Consider the following 6376-nt stretch of genomic DNA (forward strand, 5'->3'; position numbering starts at 1 on the left):
CCAGATCCTCAGATTGACCAAGAGCTGCTGCTTTCATCCTTTTTCAATGGGTTGAATCCCAGGGGTGCGTGCGTTTGTGTGTGCAGTATATATATGTGGGGTGTATATGTATAGCAAAATATACACCTCTGGGGTTTTGTACATAAGTTTTGTATGTTCTCACAGAAGCTTTCCTCTTCTCGGAAGTGTGTACTCTTCTTCTTTCCCATTTCCCTGGAGCGACTGAATCCCAAACAGATTATTTTTATACTAAGGACTCTTGGGAGTAGGTTTTCTCTCATTAAAAGAAAAAAAAAAAAGAAAAGAAAACAAAAAAAAAAAGGAGGAAAATGTGCTGGGAGCCAAAGGAGCAGAAATCTGAGATTTGTGGGTACCTTCAAGACCAAACGAAGTTGGAGTCCCCTGCCCTGAGAACGGAGTTTTCTGTCCTTACACCATTGAGTATATATATTGTTTGTTGTAACATATTTAAGAATGTCTTTAGTTTAAATTTTAACTTCATATAAATTATTGACTGTTTACGATCATTTCGGGGAGGGGTTAATTTGGGGGATTGTTTGGTCTTAAAGTGGTCCAAAGATTTCAGAATGAACTAATTTTAGCCCATTACCCTTTTAGGAGCTATGAAGCACATGTTAAGTTTATACTTGACAAAGCTTTATAATACAGTTTCATGATTTATACAGTGCAGTCAGCCAGCTCCAGCTGAAGCCCTGAGATAAAGTAGTTGGGACTTCACTTGGTTGTTGGGGGCTGAAGGACACCAGAACGTCCCCAAGCCCAAGTCCTGCTACTCCTTTGCCCCCACGTCCCTTGTGTTGCCTTCTGTGCTGCAGAAAGAGCCGGCAAGAGGGAAGGAGCAAGAACTCTGACCTTGAAAAGAGACACTAAAGCCAAGCCAAAGCGGGAGAGCTCGAGGCTCTTGGCTCTGCACGTGAAGCAGGAGCTGAATGGGACTGTGGTCAGCTGGGTGCTGCCCATCTGCTGCTGCCTGCGGACCTTCCGTGACTCCCTCAGCTTCCCTGTGGCCTGCCCAGCAATTCGGGCTGTCGGCTTTCGGCTTCTGGACTGTGCTTTGTTTTGCTGCTGTTTGCATAAAAGAGCGAGCTGCTTTGCATAAGGTGTTGGGAAATGATTGTGAAACTAAACGTGTCTCGCGGCGGTGAGGGAGCGAGCTGGCAGGGAGAAGTGCAGACAATCGATGTCGCAGGCCCTTGGCATTCAGGAGGTGGTTTGAAAAGGGGAGGGAGATGCTCAGCCCTTGGCTTCTCCTCCTGGTGGAATCTGGTCGGTTTGGACAAAGGTGGAGGGTGCAGGTTGCTCACAAGGTTAGATGTAAGATGCATGGTCCAGCCGTGGGTAAGAACCTTTGATTTCAGAAGGCCTCGTTTACATTTCTTCTGCTTTACAAAGTAGTAACTGTTCAGCAGCTCTGTGCTACACTGCAGGAAAGAAGACACATCCTCACACTTTTCTAAGGAAGAGAAGTTTTTTCTTATTAGAATTTTTTATTTATTTTAATATATAAAAAAACACTGTACAAAGAAAAATCAGACAATTTGTTTTCTTAAACACACAGAACATGTAAACTTGTATCCTTCAAATCTGGGCAGGTGGATGTGGTGGGATCATCTGTGTCCCGTTCTGGTGCAGTCTACCTCAGTGTTTCCTAAGGGTAATTTTAACACGCACCTCTAAACCTGTTTAAATGCTCTGGCCTGGGCCTGTTGTGGGTCAGGGGAAATCAGTATCAGCTGATTCCAATACTCGGGACCATTCACGGACGGGAATGAGCAGGAGAACGGCTCCTCACTGTTCTAGTGGTGATTTACAGGAAAGGAAAGAACCCATTTATAGATTTGGATCTGATGTTCTGATGTGATCTAAAAAGAACAAATGAGCCCTTTAAGTGTTTGGATTTTAGGGAACAGATGACCTAAAGGAATAGACTCTGTCCTTCTGGAGCAGTGTTGGCCATTGTGGAGCTGGGACTGACCAGCCCCTGCTGCTGGGTTGGGGTATCTCGGTCGCCGTGCACAGGCAGGAGGTGACTCCAGAGCTGAACCTTCCCCAGCATGGCCTTGTTTTGATAACCTTTTCAGCTGCGTGATGCTGACTGTGGGAATAGGAAACCTTTCCTGCAAGCAAACATTGGAACCTTGTAGTGGGTCTGGGTTTAACTTCTACTGATACTGGTTGGCCCACGGGGGACGTGCGGTTTGTGACACTCGGGTCCCTGCACCAAACCCAATTGCTTTGTACCCAATCCTGTGTGTAAGGCTTATTCCAGTCGTCCTTCCTACATTGTGCCAAGGGTGAGGAAAGGGACGTGGTGCTGGTGGGGAGGATGTTGGGCTTCCCCTTTTTAAAGACAAAAACCTAACACTAGCGGTGCCGCTGGGGCTGTTAAAGGTGACACCTATAGAATTAGGAAGAATAAATGAACGTCACCCTTAATGCCCAGCTCTCACTGGAAGAGCCTTTACTCTCAGCTGGCAGCTGACTTTTTGGTCTATATTGTTGGATGATCCTTGCCCTGGGAATGCCAAAGTCCCTACTTGGATCTCGCTGATGCCTGTTCAGAGGCGCTGGGGGTTGTGTACCAGCTTGATTGTATGTGTGAGATGAACCCACCTCTGTGCAGGGTGTTGTGGAGGGCTCCTGCCCAGGAAGGTGTCTGGTGCCTTCCTGGCTAAGGAGCAGCCAAGTGATAGTGTAGGAAAGGCAGTGGAATGGCTGGAGGAGAGCGGCTGTGGCCGGCGGGTGGGAAGCTCCCTCTTTTGAGGTTGTGTCTGTTGGAGGGTTGGATCCTGCCCTGTCATAGAACCCCAGCCTGGTTTGTGTTGAAGGGACCTTGAAGCTCCTCCAGCTCCAACCCCTGGCCCGGGCAGGGACACCTTCCGCTAGAGCAGGTCGCTCCAAGCCCCTGTGTCCAACCTGGCCTTGGGACAGAGAACTTCAACCTGTGCAGGAGCACGTGTGGCCTCCTCTGTGCAGTCTTGTGACAGGGAGAGTTCCCCCACGTAGCCAGAACTTCACCAACACTACAGCCAGTGAAGCAGGAGGTACAGGAGCAGGTTTCTGTGCTCTGCTGTGTCTTCACCGAGCAGATGTCTGAAGCCTGGGAGGGGAGAGGTTTCTCAGAGATGTCTGCACATAGAATTCAGTGGCTACTTCCTCAACGCCTCTTGTGAATCTGGTACTTCTCGTGCAGTGCAGTGCAGCATCGTGATGCTCGGCTGCTAGGTTAGAGACGTCTCTGGCTTGGCTGCTTGTAAATACTCTGTTGTGTTGGAATAGAACTAGTGACCTAAACTGTGCCAGCACTGGGTTGGGAAAGGTGCTCGGAACTAGGCTGCGCCACCACGCTTTTGGTCACAAAGCAGCTGTGTTGCTGTGGAAGAGGCTGCTTTTAGGTTGCTGAAGGGTACTCTTAATTTATGGGTAGTGTATCTCTTTTCTCCTAAATTTGTATTATAGCAATGGGACACTTTGCTTCGGTTTAGTATGTTGTGTATAATGTTGGTATCTCTCTTGGAAAGATTTCAAAGGTGCTTAATGTGTTGCTGACCTAACGATGATGAAGGCAAATAGGAAAAGACAGGAGCAAGAAGGGTGCTGGGGTGGTTATTCTTGAGCCTCCGTTTCGGGGAGGGAGAGAGGCCATCGAGTTCCCTCTTCACGTCACTGTGATACAAAGATGGACCCTGAGGTATTCCGGGCCCCTCGCTGCGAGCAGTGATTCCTGATGCCAAGACTGGAACCTTGGTTTACAAGTCAGAAAGTACAATATCTTTGTGCCATATACAAACCTTACTCTCAAGGCTGTGCTTAGGTGCTCCCGTGATCCACGTGAGATCGGTTCAGAGCCTGGAGTGAGCAACAAGCTGCAGCTGAACCCTCTGATCCTCTTGCTGTGTCCCAGCATCCCTGGAAGCCGGGATTTTGCAGGCACGGATGTGGTGGGAATCCCGAACCCTCAGCCAAGGAGCCACTGCCCCTCGTGTCATCCTGTGTGCGTGGGCCAGGGCCAGGAGCTGGTGAACGGATTGAGATGGAGATGTAGTTCCATCAGCCATACGCGAAACCCGAAATAAGGTTCGTTTGGTATTTGTATGAACTTAAGTGAATTTGGCCTTTTTTATTACCTTCTGCTTGGCTCTGTGTTAACTCTGCTTGGATTCTGTACGTGAGCATTGGTGTAAGAGCATTAACGTGTTCGACCTGTTCTGTTCCCCTTGCCTTGTCACGAGCGTCGCGAGAGCGAAGCCCAATCGTACCATTGGCTTTTGGAGGAACTTGACTGTTCAAAAGCAATCCCAGAACCCACCGTTTTTAGCAAATCTGCTGTCGTTCAATGTGTATTTCTTTTTAACATGAACCTGCTTGTCCTTCTCAGAAGTAAGCACTTACTCCTGCAGTTTTGGCAAATCAACTGCAGCACAATGCAAGGGGGCAGGTAGAGAAATGACTTTTTAAATGTTGTATAATAAAGCTGGTATTAACTCCTGCAGCCTTGGTTTATTTTGGGGTGGTTTTTTTGCCAACACATTCGCAATCAGCAGAACATCCCGGTTCTGGCAGTGGTTTTGTTCCGAGACCAGTTTTCCAGCTGATGGTACGAAGCAGTTGCTGTTAGTCCAGAAGGTTCCTATGGGAGCAAAGGCTCCAGCCAGGAGCCCCTGGGGTGGTTCTGGTACCTAAAGAGGAACCAGCAGTAGAGTTTAGACACGGGCACAGATGCTCTTGCTTAGCTGAGTCCCAGCCCCTCTAAGTCCCAGTGTCACCAGTAAGCTTGAGCTCAGGGCTCAAGAGATCCGAGCTGGACTCGGTACCAAAGCTCTTCTGTTAATCCAGATTCCCAGCAGCACTTCCACCATCTCAGTGTCCAAGTGCTGTTCCCAGAACCGAGTCCCATGGAAACTGGTGGACAGAGAATTCCAGAAAGGCCACTTCTAAGTCTAAAAGACAATGTTATTTCAAAAGGAGAAGCGTTGCCTTTTGCTTTAGTTTAGGGAATGGCTTTATTCCTGTGGTATCAAACCTGGGTTGTGTTTGAGGACCTGCGTGGGTGAGGGTCCTGCACATCAGCTTCATCAGACACAGCCGATAAAAAGCAAATGCTTTCTGCTTGCATTTAAGACAGTTTCAGTTACGTGTTAAGTGATGTTCTGTGAAGTTTTTGGGGTGGTTTCTTCGGTTTAATCTTGCTGCTCCCCCTTTCCTCTGGGCGTATCGAAGGTTCCAGAAAACAAAGAGCATCGCAGAGAGCTCTTCTTTGAACTATAGGATCAAACGTGCCATGATTTTCTTTTAAAGGAACAGAAAAAAGAAAACCTTTCCCCCTTGATTTCTTGTTCTCAGTGTTTCCAGACACGAGCCAAGCAGTGACGTGTACAGGAGTAGGTTTGGATATTAAGAAAACTGAAGTCTTGCTGTGTCAGGCTATTGAACAATGAACTGTTTCTGTGGACATCCCGAATAAAGCATCCAGGAGTAACGGGCCAGTCTGTGCGTGTCTGTGCAGCACCGAGCGCTGCTTCACCACAGAGAAAGCACCAAACTGGTGTCTCTGTTGAAAAGACACGTCTGGCAGTTACAGGCGTGTGGGCTGGAGCCACTCGACCTCCTCTGGCCCATGGCTTGATCCCTGTCCTCGCGGGGGGTTCCCGGCACCGAGCGCTGCATCTCTAGTGCCATGTGTGGAGCAGGCTTCCCGGCGGGGACCGGCTCCTGCACCGGCAGCGGGAACAGCAGAAGCTGGAGAACTGGCTTCATCCTGGTGCTGCAGACAAGCACCAGGAACCGTCCCGCTTCCTGCTCGGCAGCAGCCGCTCTGGAGGTGCCCAATCTCCTCAGATCTTACGTAGTTTCGCAGAGGGGGGGTTCCCCTCCTGCTCGGCTGCACCGCTGAGATTTGGGGCTCACTGCTGCGATTTTCCTGCTCTCCAAATTCAGGCACTCTTGGGATCGCCGCTGCCCGTGTCTGCAGGAGCTGCTGATGGTGCAGCGGGTGGAATTGTGAGGTTTGCCTTAATCTTTCCTTCCCCCTGCCTGTGTCCAGCCGCAGCATCCCTTGCCCCGCTCCCAGGCTGCTCCATAACCTTGGTTCTTCATGGCCCTGTTGATGGTCTGTCCCTGTCCGACCTGAACACATGGCTTGGCTCCCGACCTGCCCTCAGAAGACCTGGGAACTGTTTGACTCTCACGTAATAAGTGGCTATAAAAGCGAGTAGCGCAGCTTTCTTTTTGCTGCTGCTTCACCGGGGTGCAGGGGAACCCTCACTGCGCCCCTCAGGTTCCAGTGAGTGTTCCCTCAGCCCAGGGCTGGGATAGGCAGGGCAGGAGGTGGTGGTGCTGATGCCTCTGAACATGG

Source organism: Nestor notabilis, unplaced genomic scaffold (genome assembly GCF_000696875.1).
Source record: "Nestor notabilis isolate BGI_N333 unplaced genomic scaffold, ASM69687v1 scaffold10786, whole genome shotgun sequence".
NCBI classification, from domain to species: domain Eukaryota; kingdom Metazoa; phylum Chordata; class Aves; order Psittaciformes; family Psittacidae; genus Nestor; species Nestor notabilis.